Source organism: Choloepus didactylus, chromosome 13, assembly GCF_015220235.1.
Source record: "Choloepus didactylus isolate mChoDid1 chromosome 13, mChoDid1.pri, whole genome shotgun sequence".
Taxonomy (NCBI): domain Eukaryota; kingdom Metazoa; phylum Chordata; class Mammalia; order Pilosa; family Megalonychidae; genus Choloepus; species Choloepus didactylus.
In genome coordinates this window covers 10081999-10101188 of record NC_051319.1, presented here as the reverse complement: position 1 = coordinate 10101188, position 19190 = coordinate 10081999, and the positions used below count along the sequence as shown (strand labels likewise).

Here is a 19190-nt window from a genome sequence, read left to right as displayed (position 1 = left end):
AATATATATGTAAGCTTCGAATTTGCACATTTTTATTATTGCCCTTTAGTAAACATAGTATTTTTCATGGAATTTAGTTCTGAGAACTCCTAGTTATACAGCTGGGCCCCAACGTGTGTGGACTTGGACACACGTGTTTGTTTCCAAACCGAGTAAGTTTGGAAGTATTGGAAATTATTTGAGAAAACTGAGTGTAAGTTGGTATCTCCAACCCCTATGGCAACAGATGTTCTTGCATTTAAATAGTAGATTCAAAATAAACAGCAATGACACAGTGACTATGAACATGAAGAGATGTGATCACTTGGAGTTTTTATATCTGTTTAAAAGAGTGAAACAGAGTATAAGCTGTGAGATTCATTACTACAAAAGACCAACGTGTATATATGTGTTTTCTTTTTTCCAGAAATATATTAATGTAAATTTTTTAACCATATTTATTGATGGATCAAAGAACACAACTTTAATGGAGCAATAAGGCACAACTGTGGATTAAAACAGTTTGCTATACAGTCAAAAGGGGGGGGAAAAGCCATAATTTTAGGAACTTTAAATATGCAAGTCAAGGAGCCTCTGAAGTACCTCTTTAACAGATCAGTATGAGACAACTCTTCTCTTTTATATAATTCCTATATTACTTCACATGATCACTAAGTCAGACTGATACTTCACAAAGAATTCATCATTCATTTACATTTTAGCTGTCCAGCCTGGCCACTCCACTGTTCCCTACCCCTTTCCTATCCTTTTGCAGTGGTATTCTTTAGTAATTCCCTTCCTAAAAAATTGTGTGCACATCTTGGATAATCTTCCAAAGCAAGGAAGCAAGCAACAAGTCAGAGAAAGCTAGCCAAGGCCAGATATATGAATGAATAGACTCTAACGGAAACATTAGGATGAGGTCTAAACTTAGCTGACATTGGCAGAGAAATTGCTCTATCGTGCTCAAAGGTCTATTAATGCCACTCAGGTTGTGCCACCAATGGCAGACCCCTTGTTCTAAGGGATTAGCAGGGATCTACACAAGGAGCTAGGAAGCCAATGTAACCAGGTAGCTAACGTTACAATACATTCAGTACTGTGGCTTTGTTTTAGGAGCTGACTGGCTTCCAGCATAATCATTTGCTAAGGGTAAAACTCATAGAGAATTTTGTGCAAAACTTGAAGACACCAAGGACAATCTTTAAATCTCTTGGACTGGGATAGGTGAGGCACTTCTGTAACACTAATCTTTCTTCTTGGAAAAGTGAAGTGAAAAACATTCCAGTGCACATAACACTGAGGTGTAAGCCCATGCTGCGGAGGTGTGACTACAGGAGGCTTTACAAGTTGCTCAACCTCCTTGTTCAAAAGGCCATGAGAAAGTCTCCAAGCATACTATCAGTCTCTGAGCAGCCATCCTGGTGGCGAAGGTGCCCCCAAACTAAGCAAATCTCCAGGTGTATGGCTATTTTCTGAAGAGCCAACACTGCACTAAGAAGGGTAACCATGTAGGAATGTATGTTGAGAATCAGAGGCCAGAGGTAGAGTGACCCGGACAAGCCACCTAAAAGACTTGGCTCTACACCTATCGTCAGAGCCACCATCTTTCAAGAACATCTCTATCTAGCAGCGCTTTGATGATAGAGCAGAGTGCAGGGACCAAGAGACAGTCACATTCTTCTGGGAGAAGTGTTGGTTACTGAAAAGCTCCTGGAAAGGCAACATCCAGAGCCCCATTTAAGAGTGAATGTAGAGAAAAACTGCCAGACCACTGAACTATCCTGCCAAGTCAGAAATACTTTTAATAGGCATAGCTTGGGGTACCAGGAGAGCAGAGGGGGATTTTGAGGCTTAATAAAGAGCAAGAGATTGAAAGACCAAGTGATTGGCATACTGGTGAAAGAGAAATAGGAAGCAAAGGACATATTAAAAGGGTTGAAGGAGCATGGTGAAGCCTGGCTGGAGGGAAGGCAGAATGGCAAGTCTACATCCAGCGAAAGAGCTTGGCTGGCTGGTTCTTGGCATGATTCCCTCTCTCATTTTCTCACACTGAATGGTATGTGGCATTCAACAGCAGGACAGGGGAAGATGATATTTATAAATGGAGAACCAGTGAATGGATACTGAAAAGAAATAGACTGGGTGTACCATTCTGTAATGCCCTGTTTACACCAAAGGCAGGTTTGGGCTGACAGAACATATCTAGGGTTGTCATGCAACAGCAGTACTACTTTGGGAGAAGGGAGATACTGGGGTGGAGGTAGGGCTAGTGGACAGGAGGACTCTCAAGTTCAAGTTCTTAAATACTAGAAAGCAAGGAAGAGTTCAGTCTTAGTCCTTTAGTGAAGAAATTGGATGCTCATTTTGCATTCTATGTCCACCTTCTCCAAAACCTTAACAAATTCTGTGAAAGGTATGGCGCCATCCCCATCCTGATCAGCCTCCTGGATGGTCCTGTCTGCAATGCTGCACAGCTGCTCATCGGAGATATTCACTCCAGCCATCATGCGTAGCACCTGTAACAGCTCATCACAGGAGATCATGTCATCTTTATCCAAATCATATAGTCGAAAAGCAAAGTGCAATTTGTTGCTTCGGCTGTTGAGCGGTTCTGGCCCATTCATTCACATCTTTGCTTTTTTCATGATCTTCAGTGGGTTGGAAGTGAGCTAGAGTTCTCATGAATCCACGGAAGTTTATCTGGTCCTCTCCCTCTGGGAAGAAGGCATTGATGATCCAGGCTCCCAGTGGGTTGATGGCAAGTTCTGGAATCTGCTGAAAATCTTCCTGCTGAGAGTCCCATTCTCTCCTTTGTCCAGACTGGTGAACCGGCTGTGGAAGTGGGTAATCTGACTGTGGGAAAAGCCAGTCTCCTTGATCTCCTCAAGCCCTTTGTCTCGAGTAACATGGAGACCTGAGACCCCATCCCTGAGCCGGGAGCTCCAATAGGAACCATGGCACTGAAGCGACAGTGACTGGAGGGAACGTGGGAGGGGGGGAAGAGTACGTTTTTAATGTATATTTAAAAGTATGAATACATTACCTTTTTTCCTTTCATATCATTTAAGATGTACTATATCATTTAGTATTATTATTTTTTACTGGCATGATTATGCATAGGCAATTAAATAAAAGAAAAATTTTGCTGTGTTTCTTTTCCAGCCACTATTATTACTCAGTTTGTTTCATGAGTATTACTAAAAATAATTTTGTCATATAGGGGAGGGAGTTGTGAAAAAAATGATTCACTCGTGTCAAATAGTCTCAATACGCCACTGAGTCAGAGTTCACTGTGCTTCCTTGAACATTATGAGTTGGACTGTGGGGCATCCTTTGCCCTAAGGCACCCATCCTATCATTTATCTGTTAGTCCCCTTGTTCTTGGTCAGCCAATTATGGCTTATTACTCTTATGACTTACCAGCATGCCTTGCACCAAACCTACTAGAGTTTTGACACTTGAGTCAATGACCATGTCTCTCTAAGAGGCGATATCCAGATGAAACGAAAATTCCAGTTAATTCTCTATATCTTTGTTTATTCAAAGGCACACATCTGTTTGATTGAACACTTCCATCAGCATAATGATATGGTCAACATCAGTCCAGTATACTTTTCTCATTCAAATACATCAATACATAGCAGGCATATAGGTGTTGTTCTTATCCAAGCAGATCTAGGAAAGGTTGGCAAAATGGGTCTCTGCTAAATAAGGTTCTAATCAGCTATGTACATAGGCTCCTATTTGAGCTTTGTTTTGCTGCCACTGGTTTCATGTATAACTTGATTATAATTGGGGCCCCATGTGGCACAGACTTAGTGTGGTTTAAAGAAATAGTTGTTCAATAGAAAAATATGACATATAGCAACTTCATTGTAACTTATGTGTAGAGAAAACACAAAAGGAAAGAAAGAAATACACTCTTAATTTATACCAAATTATCTTCAAAATTTTGTCTTCCCATTGCAGCGACTGTTAGTGTGCTCTTTATAGAAAACAGTTGCTCCTTCCCATCTCTCTCCCCACCACCACTCTCAATTCCTAACCAAAAAATAACACATGCAGTGGGGATCTAGCAGTTGGGGTACATACATATACGTAGCAATCCCCTCAGAAACCAAAGTGACCCATGGTGGAGCTACTGCCAAGCCATGCATCCTTTCAGCCAGGTCCCTAACTACTAGTGCACCTAAATGAAAAAATTGGGTGTTTTTGAAAACTGACCTCATCTGGCTCCATGGGTTGGGATTCTCTAATGCAGAAGTTACCAGAGGCAGAAAAGCTGATCAAAAAGGGGAAACTGAACTTCTGTAAGACAGAGCAAATCCAGGACTGAAAGCTGTAATGAAAAGTTGGCCCAGAGATTGGGGTTAGGGGTTGAGCAAATTGTAACCACTGGAGAGGAGAATTTGTATGAAAACAAACAGAACAACCCAGGACTCCTGGAGGAGGAACAAAAGAAAGGAAATCCTCTCCTGGAAGGGAAACAGTTACACTTAATAGGGTAATTGTAAAAGTAAATGCGTATACCCAGGGCAAGAAGCAGGTGCAAAAAGACCTAAAAAATCCTATTGTTAAACACAGGCTGCTCTAAAAGTTCAGTATAAACTGGACCAAGAGTTGAAGAAGAGCCTTAACACACAGCCAACCTGTACAAAAACCCTAGACAAGAGGGAGAGACTGACTTCCAGAATTAGAACATCAAAATAATCAAATGCCCAGACATCAACAAAAGATCAAAAGCCTTATAAAGAAACAGGAAGAGATGGCTCATTCACAGGACAAATTAAAGCAACAGAGGAAATGCAAACACTGAACAACTAATAAAAGATGTTCAGTCAACTCTCCTAAATCAGTTCAAGAAGCTAAAGGAAAATGTGGATAGAAATAAACTAAATATGGATATAGAACTAAAGAATATAAAGAAGACAATGCTTGAGCAAAAATTAGAAAGTTTAAAAAGGAACACGACAGAACTTATGAGAATGGAAAACACAAAATGGGAGACTAAAAATACACTAGGAGCAATCAATAGCATATTTAACAGGCAGGAGAAAGAATCAGTGAGCTAGAAGACAGGACAATCAAAATCACAGAGTCAGAAGAGCAGAAAACGTACAGAATGAAAAAATGTGAGCAAAACCTAAGGGACCTGTGGGATGACATGAACCACACCAACATATGCATTATGGGAGTCCCAAAAGGGAGGGGGGAGGAAAAAGGGTCAGAAAGAATTTTTGAGAAAACAATGGCCCAAAATACTCCATATCTTACAAAAGACATAAACATACATGGCCTAGAAGCAAATGAACTCCAAAAAAGATAACAATAGATCTACTCCATGATACATACTAATCAAAATGTCAAATGCCAAAGGTAATGAGAGAATTCTAAAAGCAACAAGAGAAAAATGATTGTCACCGATAAGGGGTCCTCAAGAAGACAAAGTGTCAATTTCTCATCAGAACCCATTAAGGAAAGAAGGCATGTTATGACATATTTAAGGTACTCAAAAAGAGAAAAATTGCCAGTTAAACATTCTTTATTTGGCAAACCTATCTTTTAAAAATGAGGGAGCATTTAAAACATTCACAGATAAACAAAAAACTGAGAGAATTCATCACCAAGAGGCCTGCACTACAAGAAATGCTAGAGGGAGTTCTTCAGGTTGAAAGGAAAGGACAGGACAAAGTAGCTTGGAGAAATATGAAGAAGTAAAGATCTACAGTAAGGGTAATTACAAGAGTAAATGCAAAACCCAACAGTCTGGTATCTTCAATATGTAACTCTCCTCTCTATTTCCTATAAGATTTAAAATATAACTGAATAAGAAAGAATCATATTGAAATGTTATGGACATGCAAAATATAAAGATATAATGTATGACAAACACAACATAAAGAGGGGAAACAGAGGATTATAGGAGCAGAGCCTGTGCATGCTATTGAAGTTAAGTTGGTATCTTTTTGAACTAGTAGGTTATAGACTTAAGTTGTTTAACACAAACCCTGAGATAACCACAAAGAAATTATTTAATAATATATTCAGAAATGGAAATGAGAAAGTGGTCAGTTACATCTCAAAAGATAGACTATATACAAAAAGGCCACAATAAAGGGGAAAGGGACAAAAAAGATGATGTAAGATGCATAAGAAACAAAGCACAAATGGCTGAAATTAAGTCCTGCTTTGCAAATAATTACACTGAATGTAAATGAATTAAACTTCCCAATCAAAAGACAGAGATTAGCAGAATGGATAAAAAAGCATGATCCAACAATATGCATGTATGTTGTTTATGAGACTTCCCTTAGACACAGATACAAGTGGGTTGAAAATGAAAGGTCAGAAAAAGAATATTCTATGCAAACCAAAAGAGAGTTGGAGTGGTTATACAATAGTGGACAAAATAAACTTTAAGTAACAAACTGTTACAGAGACAAAGAAGAACACAATATATTAATAAAAGAGTCAATACACCCACAAGAAAAAACATTCATTAACATTTATGCACCAAATCACAGTGCCCCAGTGAGGCAAACACTGGCAAAACTGAAAGGAAAAATAGACAGCACCTTTACAAAAATAGTTGGAGACTTAAATATACCACTTTCATGAATGGATAGACCGTCTAGATAGAAGATCAATAAGGAAACAGAGAACTTGAACAACACTATAAATGAGGGAGCATTTAAAACAGTCATAGATAAACAAATTAACTAGACCTAACAGACATATACAGAACACTATACTCCAAAAGAGCAGAATATACTTTCATTAAAGTGCACATGGATCATTCTTCAGGATAGATTACATATCAGGTCACAAAACAAGTCTCAGTGCATTTTAAAAAATTGAAATTATTTAAAGCATCTTCTCTGAATACAACAGAATGAAACTAGAAATTGATAATAGAGGGATAAATGGAAAATCTACAAATATATGGAGTTGAACAACACACTCTTAAGTAATCAGTGAGTCAAAGAAGAAAACATAAGGGAGATAAATAAACACCTTGAGACAAATGAAAACAAAGAACACTACATATCAAAACTTACAGGCTGCAGCAAAGGCTATACTCAGAGGGCAATTGATAGCCCTAAATGCTCACATTAAAAAAGAAGAAAGAGCTCAAATAAGAGACCTAATCTTCACCCCTGGAGGAACTAGAAAAAGAAGAGCAAACTAAGTTCAAAGTGAGCAGAAGAAAGGAAACAACAAATATTAGAGATATATGAAATGGAGAACAAAAAAAGAATATAGAGAATCAATCAAACCAAAATTTGATTCTTTGAAAAGATCAATAAAATTGACAAGCCTTTAGCTAGCATGACAAAGGAAAAAAAGAGGGAAGATGCAAATAACTAAAATCAGGAATGAAAGGAGAGATGTTACTAACAACTCCATAGAAATAAAAAGAATTATAATTATAAGAGGATACTATGAATAATTGCATGCAAACAAATTAGATAACTTAAATGAAGTGGACAAATTCTAGAAGCACACAAACTACCTACAGTGACTCAAAAAGAAACAGAATCGCAACAGACCAATAACAAATAAAGAGATTGAATCAGTAATCAAAAACCTCCCAACAAAGAAAAGACCAGGACCAGATGGCTTTACTGCTGAATTTTACCAAACATTCCAACAAGAATTAATAACAATAATGCTCAACCTCTTCCCCAAAACTGAAGGGAATGGAACATGTGCTGGTTTGAAGCTCTTATGTACCCATAAAAGGCCATGTTCTCTTAATCCATCCCTGTGGGGACAGACCTATTTTTGGGTGGGACTTTTGATTATGTTGTTTCCATGGAGGTGTGACCCAGCCATTCAAGGTGGGTCTTAATTCCCTTGTTGGTGTCCTCCTTGAGAGGATAAAAGATGGATGAAACTCAGAGAGCTCAGAGAACCTAAGACAGAAGCCCAGGGGCATTTTGGAGAAAGCCATGGAAACCAGGATCCAAACCTGGGAGAGAAGGACCCACAGACTCCAGCCATGTGCCTTCCTATATGATAGCAAACCCCAGATGCCATCAGCCTTTCTTCAGAGAAGGTATCATCCTATTGATGCCTTAATTGGGATATTTTCATGGCCTTAGAACTGTAAATTTGTGAACTAATAAATACCCTTTGTAAAAGCCAATCCATTTCTGATATATTGCATTTTGGCAGCTTTAACAAACAAAAACAGAACACTTTCCAACCCATTCTATGAGGCCAACATCACCATAATACCAAAGCTAGATAAAGATATCAAAAGAAAAGAAAATTCAGACAATTATCCCTCATAGGTATAGATGCAAAAATTCTCAACAAAATACTAGCAAACCAAATCCAACAGCACATTAAAGGAATTATAGACCATGATCAAATGGTATTTATCCCAGGAACACAAAGTGGCTCAATATAAGAAAATCAATTAATGTAAAACACCATATTAGCATTACAAAAAGAGAATTAAAAAAATGCATGATCATTTCAATTGACATAGAAAAAGGATTTGACAAAATTCAGCACCTCTTTCTGATTAAAACACCCAGAAAACTAGGAATAGAAGGGCATCAACATGATAAAGGCTGATTGAAAAACTCACAACTCACATCATCCTCAATGGTGAGACTGATGGCAGACCAAGATTCTTTAACAAGTTATTTGATTCAAGCCTAACTCAACCTCAAGTCATTCCCACTTAATGGATGCAAAGTTATATACTAGGATCAGCCCAGTCATTGGTGGTCAACAGTCCGTGACCAATGGCTCCATTGTTTAACTGGGAAGTGTTGACTGTAAACTGTGACAAGTCTCTTCTGATATTCCTCTTTGTATATTAGCTCGGGTATTGCACTGTGGTTGGGGGTGGGGGAGATATTTGGGAGAGGAAAAGACATTTTAAAAATGTGAAATTACTGTGTGCTTTCGCTTGTTTTTTGCCCCATGGGATCACAAAAACAAGCTCAACTAGTGTCAAACTCCAAGAAGTGTGTGAGGCTGCATGTTAATGGCTCTGGCTGGGTGTAATAAATTGCCAAGAACAGGGCATTTCCATGTTGTTGTGGATCCTGAGGTAAAGTGGCATTTTCACAGTCTCTTGATTAATTTGAACTGGAGAACTTTTCAAACATACTAAGGAAATACACAACTGCACTATCTACAAGTCTAGTCTTTTCAAAAGCATGTCCAGTGTCATGTTTGGAGACGTTCGATCTTAGTTGCTGTGACGATTTTGATCAGTGAACTTTCTTTTTTTCCTGTCCTCTAATTTCATGGCCCAGTTTACTAGTTCACTTCCTATTGCACATCCACTTTGTGAAATGCAGTTTCAGATAACTGGCATTTTGTTTTGATCAAAGCTAAGGAGAATTTTATGCTGGCTATGTTTCCTGGTTGCAAGTCAATGGGGTAATTTTTAGAAGATAATATAGAACCAGGCAGATACATGTTACTTTACTTACTCAGAGACCAGAAACTCAACTGCGTGGAACTCAGGGAGTCCCAACAAAGAAATTGTTAAATGAACATGAATTTAGAATATAAAACGCAAGACATAGCAACTTATTCCAAAGCCAGTATATTCTTTATGCAGCAGAGCATCACCCAAGCACCTTATTTCAATAAGAATCAAATAAAATGCATGGTAGACTTTTCAGTCATTTCCCTACTTTGATTTTCTCTGGAGTCAGTGACCTGTAAGCTCCTTTATGATCCCTGAGCTGGAGGGACCCCAGAGATTGCAGTTACAGTGCCCTCCTCCTCGCAAGAAAATCTCCCAGGTCAATAACTTTTTTTTTCTGACCTATTCACCGGCTCTAGTGGGCCATGAAAATCTAAATACCATTTCTTTCAGATTCCTGGGAGCTTCAAGTCTCTTGACTCTAATTCTCAAGGGGAGCTTTACTCCCCATATATTCAGGTCATTGATCCTGCAATAACAGCAAGTCATCGGTGAGAGTCATTTCTCCAGGGAAGGAAAAGCTTCTGCTGAATAGTGTGAAGGGTGATGTCACTGGATAACTATAGTCCTCTCCAAGGCCAGGAAGGTCTCATTTCTAGGGGCTTGGGAGACTTGGAGCAGCATTACTAATAGGGATGTGGATTGAAATCTTGGTGGAGAAGTTTGAAAGACTAATCAATAAGGTAAGTTTCTGCTGACTCTGAGACTTATTGAAATTTTTATCCAGAGGTCCTGTAGACGGCACATGGTCTTAGAAAAAGAAAGCAGGCAGTACTTATTTTCTGATGTGCTTCTGATGCCTGCTTGTTCTGACCTTGAAATGATTTGGATAGGAACATCGCAGGCAATGTTTGCTGGAAATATTTGTGTATAACTTGAAGCTGCAGGCAGGCTTGACGTGCAACACAGCAAGAGCTGACCCAGACTCGGAAAATCAGTCCACTCCTTACTAGGGAAGCAGAAGGCCCACTCTAAGCAGATCATTTCTATAAGACTTGACAAAATAACTAGTTGTGTCACTTTTAGGGAATGAAGTATCCTTTTCCAGTTAGGAAGTGATATTTTACTTATGCAGTTCCCACTCAGTAAAAACAAAGACCTTGATGGGGAATCATCATATCTGGCTCTATCAGTATTTAGCTTGGACTCTTAAACTCTCTCTATCACAATTTCTACATCTGTGAAATGGGGTCACTATTATCTGCTTGCCTACTTCATAGGGCTATTGTAGCAACCAGATAATAGATGTGAAAATGTTTTGGAAATAAAAAAGGGATAATACCCACTGTGTCAAAAAGTTTGAGTTTATTCCGACTTTTCTTGATAACATCCTGGGGAAATGAGTTTTAAAAGTAGGCTCCTCACCATGCAAGTGATGCTTCCTCATCCCTCTCCTTTCTCTTTTTGGTGGGGGGAAGGGGAGGAAGGGATGGCGAGGCTTAAATTTGTGCCTTTCAAATTTTAGGGTGAACCTGATACAAAATGTCTCTATCATTTTATTTGTCAAGATGAGTTATCTTTGAAAATATGTAAGATTTTGCAGTTAAGTGACCAAAATATAAGCTAATCAATATAAACTTTATAATCCATCAACAGCTCACTCTGCGTTTATAGACTCAATCAGGCTTTTATTGTAATCTGCTGCAGAATACTGAATGAACAGTTTTGATTTTATAAAAACCTTATGGGAATTGTTCATCTTCCCTGCTGCACATTGGCTACCCTGCTGGGAGATGACTTATGGGCTTTGCTTCCATTTTTATAAACATAAGAGAACTGGAAAATTGTTCAGTGAAGGCATTGTTAATGGGAGAAAAGTGATTTGGGTTGACTCACCGCTGGGCTTGGTAAATTAATCTTTGCCTGCAAAGGAGGTAGGTTCGAATTTAGTAAATGATTAATGGATTTCAAGATGGTTTACCTTTAATTTGACCAGACAGTTAAACCTGAATATGTGATCCTCGGATTCCCTTAAACCTTGGCCTCAGGCTTTTCTTCTATGCTCAACAAAATGGTCTCTTGCTGTTGAAATGCCTGATAAATGCCAGGAGTGAGCTCCTGCTGTCAATGATGGCATTAAGGCTATCCAAATTATTTTCATTGTACTGAGATTATACTATCTCATTAAATTTCCTAATAACGCCTTTAAAACATAAGTCCATATTTAAATATACCCATAATGCACAAATTCTTTCTGGTAAAATATTCAAGTAATACAGAAAAATCAAAGCCCTCCTGCCAAATTGCCCCATTCTCCTCCCTGCTATGAATCAGACCCTCCTCTGCAGACTTTTTAAGGCATTTATTTATATGTGTATATGTCCATACAGAAAAATATATTTTGGTTTTGTTTGGTGTACACATGTACATATTTTAACATAAATGGGATAATATTTTGGTTTGCAACTTGCTTTTTTTTACTTAATATGTTTTAGAGATCTTTCCAACTCGTTACATAAATATCTATAGCATTTTTTTAAACTCTTGTGGGGGTGGGTTCTAAAATATGGGTATAGTATAGTTTATTATAGTTGACTTAAACTTTGTCCAATTTCTTTATTGTTGGAAATGATACTGTAATGAATAGCTCTATTTGTGCCTGATTTGTAAGTGAAAGTTTTGGATAGAAGGGCATGGAGCTTTTATTTTATAGTCCCAAAGGAAAGGTAGTAATAAATTACTTGTTTGCTGTGGTGATGCCTATCTATTTTGTTTGTGATAAAAGAGATTCTGGTTTCCATTTCTGTTTTCATAGTCATTTCCGCCTGGGTCCCCTTCGGGGCTATACTTGTGCTCGTCTGCAGCTGAAGAATACATCACTACTCAAAATATTTCTATCCCAGGAGCATATGGGTTACAGGGTCTTGGACACTAAACAATAAAGACACAAACTAACAGAGATACCAAGATGAATAGCTCCTCTGGAAATAAAACTCCTTTCAATAAAATTACCCAGGAATTGGAGCAAGTCAGAGTGTGGTTTGCTCTCCCTCGCTCTGAGTTGGTGGAGATGGCTCCGTGGCACACAACCCTGTCAAAACCCAGCTGGGTTTAGGTGAGGGAGGCAGGACTGCACCTCCCAGCTCTTGGGAAGGATGGAGGCCCTACGCTCAGGACGGTTTTCTGAGGCCTTCATGCTCACTGGGTGAGAGCCCCAAGTCTCCCAGGCACAAGCCAGGTGGGCAGCACAGTCACCAGCTTCCTCTCCTGGAGGAAAGGACTACTGGTGTGAAGGTATGTCCCTCCTCTTCCTTCCTATTTAAATTATCTTTACCTTTGGTAAGAACATTTCTAATAGTGTAGTGGACCAGTGAGACCCATCTTTTTCAATACAGGGATTGTTGCGATATAGTCAGAGAAATCCAAAGCAAGAAGAAGTGTGTAGAGTGAAAATGCCAAAATCAAGACAGTATGATAATTATTATTATTATGTTAACTTACACATATTGAACATGATAATAGCTTAGGCACAGTGTGATTGTTTTATGGCTTATTTAAACCTCCCAGCAATCTTATTATCCCATTTTATAGATAAAGAAAATTATGCTAAGGGAAGACATATGACCAGGTCAAGGTGGATTTGTACCCAGACAATGAACTCTTCACCATGATCATGGTTATGATTCTGTATACCCTCTGCCTCACTTGGTGTTCAGAGAGAATTTTTTTTTCCTACATATATTGTCTGTCCCAAATCCTTAACTCTTCTTTCAATATGATGATCTGGGAGGTTCTAACTCAAGACAACCTGAAGGTCTCCAGGCTGTAAACTCAAGGGAAGGGGAAACCAATTCTGGTCCAAGTGTCAGATGAATTACCTTAGAGGAGAAAGGTGATTTTCCAAGCTGTATTATCTTGATAAAAATTTCCTCAAGTCCACCTCTTTTGGGAATGACCTTTCTCGCCCAACAAGCACCCGCCATTATTTTGATTTTGCTGCTGGGAACGGAAGGCTCTAAGAGAAGTGCAGTCATCTTGGCCATTATGTTTGTCCCTAAAATAAGAAATTAGAATTTGGATTGCCGGACACTTTCTTATGAACTTGGCGAATATGAGGAGGTTCCAGAACGAGGAGAGATGGAAGAATGGGTTGTAGAAAAATGCACTTTTCTCCTCCTCCTGAGACACAGGAAGACAGGTAGCCGGGGTCTTTTAGTCTCGACATGAAGAACCAGCTGTGTCTGGGCCTCGTGGCTGCTCTGTTCCCTTGGGGGCTGCTGGCCACATTGATTCCAAAAGCTGGATGTGGAGAGTGACTCTGCATTCATCTTCCAGTTTATGTTTCAGTTTCACATGCATTTTAATTTATTTTGGTTTCTTTTCACCCACTACTTTGGCTCCCTTTGACCTTTGGATATTGGACCTGAATAATCACATGTAAAAATAAAATTTCCCCAAGGCCATGGGGTTGCCACATTTAGACTTGGAGCCGTGGATGACTGATAGCTGTAGGCCATTTCAAGGGCCATGCATCCACTGTTCATTTGTAAAAACGTACTCTCCTGCCAGTTTCCTGCCAGAACTGATGCAAATCAATGCGTCAGTTTCTTGACTAAAACAATGTTTTTTTTTCCCTTCTGCAAAAAGAGGTTTTCAGCTGGAGTTAGCCTGATCCTCCTCCTGCCCCAGGGGAGGTGTAATAGCAGTGTGCCCTGCCCACTGCGGAAGGAAATAATTACTCTTCCACTCTTCCACAAACCCTCCTGGACTCTGAGCTTGAACATGTCCAGGACTGAGTGGAGCAGAGACCGACACAGCGGTTGTGGGTGGCCCCTGGAGCCCACGTTTTCCAGAAACACATGGAAACTTTGAATCCAGGCACAAAGATGACAGCTGCACATATTGGAAAAGGGTCCCAGTCAGGATGACCCAACTTCTTATTCCTCTCCTTCATTCCCCTAAACACACATACACATACACTCAAACACACTTGCACACACTCCTCTAAATAGGACTCAAGGCCATATTTGTGTTGGTGTTATGTACAGTCTGCATAAGAAAATTTGGGGAAAGCAACCTCTTTATTCTCCTTCTATTCCCAGGTAAATCTATACAACTCTGATATCTTTGAGGTCCAAGGAATACAAACAGGGTGAAATTTACCTTCTTAGATGTAGTTGTACCTTCAGGATATTAACAATCTTCAAGGAAGATGCCAATGTCAAGAGTCATATTCACAGAAAATTTACATTTATTCAGTATGAGAAAAAACTTGTTGATTTAATTCCATTATTACCTGCCTCACCCACCCCCCCATGCCACATTTATCATTTAGTTTTATCAAACGTCCAAAAAAGGGGCAGAACTATGTTTAATCTTTCAGTTGACCATTTCATTGCAATTCCTTCAAGCCTTAACAATTTCCCATTATGTCATCCTTACTCTTCCTGCTTGCTAATGCTGCCAGAATGCAAAACACCACAAATGGATTGGCTTTTATAAAGAGGGTTTATTTGGTTACAAAATTATAGTTCTAAGACCATAGAAGTGTCCAAATAAGGCATAAACATGAGTATAGTATACCTTCACTGGAGAAAGGCCGTTGGTGCCCAGAAAACCTATTAGCTTGGAAGGCACATGGCTGGCATCTGCTTGCTCCCAGGTTGCATTTCAAAATGGTGTTCTTCAAAATGTCAGTGTCAGCTTTCAATGGCTGTCTTCAAAACATCTGTCTAAGCTGCAGCAGTGAGCTCCTTCTGTCTGAGCCCTTAAATAGGACTCCAATGATTAAATCAAGACCCATGCTGAATGGACGGAGACACACCTCCGTGGAAATAATCTAATCAAAGGTATTACCCACAGTTGGGTGGGTCACATATCCATGGAAACAAACTAATCCAAAGATTCCAACCTAATCAATACTAATACGTCTGCTCCCACAAGATTGCATCAAAGAACATGGCATTTTGGGGGACATAATACATCCAAACTAGCATACTTACTAAGATAAATAAAGGTGCAAAACAAACCTATGGGGTTTGGGTAGTTCGGAGGTGAGAAGGAGTACGAAGAGAGAAAGCTGGAAATGAACAATGCTAAACAGGCAGACTAACCTTGTCTCCAATTTAACAGTCACCATGATTTACAATTCAAGATTTCATTCTCTGCATCTTATATCCCCAAGACGTGAAGAATGGAAGGAATGAAAATGTCATTTATTTCTTACATTGATGACTTACAGGTTTTTAAGTAGGTTTTCTTGGACATCGGAACAAGTTGCTCTTGACAGATCACTTTGCTACTGTATTTGATTTCTAGTTCCCACCAAGGAGTGCCAAGCAAAATCTGTTATGTTTTAAATTGTAATATAATTTCTGTCCCCTTACTTTTACTCCACCACACACCCAAGCGACAAATAAATCATGCCAAAGTCCCTTAACCACACACTTTAAAATCAAACATGCACAAGGGGCATTTTTCAAGCTGACATCTGTCCCATTGTTCAGGAAGAACTTTACCAGGTAATGTGCAATTTTTCTTGACAAATCACGGAGTCCAGACCATTTGGGAGAGCATTCTAGGGTGATTTGAGACGACTGCAGAGCTTCCTCTTGCATCTGATACAGACAAATGACCTGTGCTGACACAAAGGGCTTTTAAAACTATCTAGTCACCCACTGAGTAAATTGAATCATCAAGCATAGCTGCTGCCCCCACCAAATGGACCAAGTCCAGATGATGCAACTTACAGAAATAGCCTTTTGAACCCAAGGTGATTTAAGATGAAAAGAGAAAAAGAAAAGAAAAATTTTAAATCAGTCTTGATTTTTCTTTCTCTTTTGAAATTCCTGTCTTAGGCAATCTTAGGAAGGTATTCTCTGGAACAAAAAGAAATCTTGTGTCTGAAAGACACTGATAGTTAGGAAGTCACTTTTTTCTCTTTTCTGTTTCTCTTCCCTCCTGTCTTCCTTCCTTCTGTCCCCCTCCCCTTCCTCCTTCCCTTCCTTCCTCTCCTGCCTTTCCTTACTTCCCTTCCTTTCCTTTCTTTCTTTGAGGGCATAGGATAGTTCAGGCAGACAGAAATCCTAAATTAATACTTCTAGATCTTGCTTGATTTGATTGAGGGAACACATGAGCAGACGGGAAATGTGCCTTACTTGATAGTTGCCAGTAGCAAGAGACTCTGAAACGAGGTTGTCTTGTGCTGCTCTGCAGGGGGAGGAAAAACCAGAGGGTGGGAGGAAAATCCTAGAAAAATGGTTTCAGCCTCTTGCTGACAGAAAACAATAGGGGCTGAGCTATTAGCCATCTAAGGGAAGCCTCAAAAGCCAGATTCCTGGTCTGAAAAATCCTTAAATTCCAAATGGGAAGTTTTCTAGGGAGACTGAGGATGTGACTTGTGAGTGGAAGCCATGTGAACATAGAATTTATAACCAGGTTTCAGCTTTGTTCCTGTTGAAAGTACACTATGTACAGGGCCTTGTGCCTGATGATGACAGTAGTAGAATTTAAAAAATTCTCTGGAAACTAATCAGTTGGCTAACATCTGGTAGGCCATGGGGCACATGTGATTAGAATTCAGGGAAAAAATGTTGATGTGATTCATATTTTTATGGAGTGAGAGAGGGTCCTAGCTTTCCCTCTCCTCATTAGGAGGGAAAGAATTCAACATTTAATGTTTTAGAAACACAAAGAACATCAACATATTTATATTGGCTTTCTGGCCTCCAAGAAGGGGATTTCTGGATGTCAACAGCCTGGCTTTCTTAGGGGGTCTCTGCAAAAAGAAGACAATGCCTGTGGTATTTAAAAATTTTATTGTTGAAAATTTCAAACCCATACACATCTAGAGTGTAATATACTGAACTCCCATGCACCCATCGTCCAGCGTTGGCAATTATCAAGGCAAGGCCAATTGTGCTTGACCAAATTCCCCACTCCTCTCGCTGCACCCAGAACAGCATTATCTTGAGGCAGATCCCAGACATCACATTATTTTATCTGCAATAATATCACATTGTATTATAATATTATTTTATAATATTATATTATTATAATAATTATATTATTTATCAGTGTGTATCTGTAAGAGCTATGGACTCTCTCTCTCTTTAAAAATACCCATGATACCATTATCACACCTAAGAAACCCCAACAAAAATTCCTTAATGTCATCAATATCCCATGGATTCTCTGACTTGACTGGTTGGAGAACTTTCAGGCTGGTGTGTGTGTGTGTGGGGGGGGGGGGATGGGGTGGGGTGTGGTCCCTGGTGGTCCTTGGGCACCCTGTCAAAGCTGCTATTATGTGGTGCCCGCAGGTATAATTAGGCCCATGACCTTTTCAGATCCAGACAGCAAGTAGTGAAAATGCAGAGCAAAAACAAAAAAAGGTCCTGATTTAGCAATTCCCCTGAGGTGTCCTCTTTTCCTTCCCTTATCAGGTGACCAGTTACTATTTTGCAATTCCCCTAAAGCATCCTTGTTCATGTACTGCCTAATTACTTACAAAGCATCACAGAGTTAACAGCGTTGTTGTGTTTCAAAGCAAATCTTTTTCTATTTCTGTCACTTGGGGGAGAGCCATTGAACTCTGCAAATTTTCCATTTGGATTTTGTAATTATGGTGTGGGGTTAGGTCAGTGACAAAAATTTGGGGAGGACACTAATGTTTCTTATAATGAAGGAGAAGAAAAGTGAGGACAAGGAGGCCTTTGTTTCTGGTGTAGATTCACTTGTGCACTGAAAAAAATGAAAACGATTGGCCAGACTTGAGTCTAGAATGTTCTATAGCATTACTGACAGCAGTCGACTCTGTTTATGGCTGGGGTAAATTGTTTCTTTGCTTCCAGTCTTTGCAAGAGATGTGGACCACAGTGACCACTGTTTGGTGGTCCACCCTGAGTATTCTAAACCACAGCAGTTAATAAGTAAGCTCTTTTGACTGTTGTTTGTGGGTTCAATTGTTACTTTTTCCAACTTTTAGGCATAGCCACTGGCATTTAAAAATCAATAATCACCAAAGGAGTTGATATGACCCAGCAACAGGTCCTTGTTATAAGATGCTAATTCGAGATGAGGCCCTCAGATCTAGGCGAAGCTAAATAGTTCAACAGGAGCCCATCTATTTCCCCAACCCGTCAGGAAAATGATCATATAATCACCTTGCCACCACAGAGTGGTTCTAGACCTGTCCCATCAGGCAGAAGGCAGGGGAGAGATAGAGTCACCTTTTGTGCCTTCCTGCTAGGCCCAGCAGCTTCTCCAACTCAGTGCGCCCTCCTCAGGGACTGACAGCATGAGACTTGCCTCTCCTTCCTTTTTGCCTCAAAATGTACCTACATTATTTGGGTTAGATTTTCTTAGATCCTTGCTCTCTGTATGCAAATATCCACAAACTTGATGACCTCTATGTCTTCAAGGAATTTAAAATCTCTTAATGGAAATGAGACCAGTCCACAGATTACCTAATAGGATCCAATACAATGTCCTGTTGATTTTACCTCTTAAATACCACTCGCATTGGTCCACGTTTCCCTATAGCCACCCCTCTCCCTGGCCTGAGCCTCCACCATCATTTCCCCGACACTTGCAGTAGCCTCCATCTGGTCTTTGTGCATCTACTCTTGCACAAAGATGTCCTCCACACAGCAGACAAAGCCACCTTTTCAAAATGCAAATACTACAATTCACCCCCAGGTTCAGGGGCTAAAGATAAAAATTCTTAACTAGGCCTACAAGGCCCCACCTATCACTTGAGCTCCTTTTAGTTCCTCTCAAACAGAGCCATTCACTGCGGTCCTGTAGGTAC

At 39.6% G+C, this 19190-nt stretch overlaps 1 pseudogene; it reads right to left on the bottom strand.

The window, feature by feature from the left end:
• Positions 1-2321: 2321 nt before the first annotated feature.
• LOC119508420 lies at positions 2322-3456 on the bottom strand (annotated as a pseudogene).
• Positions 3457-19190: the final 15734 nt, after the last annotated feature.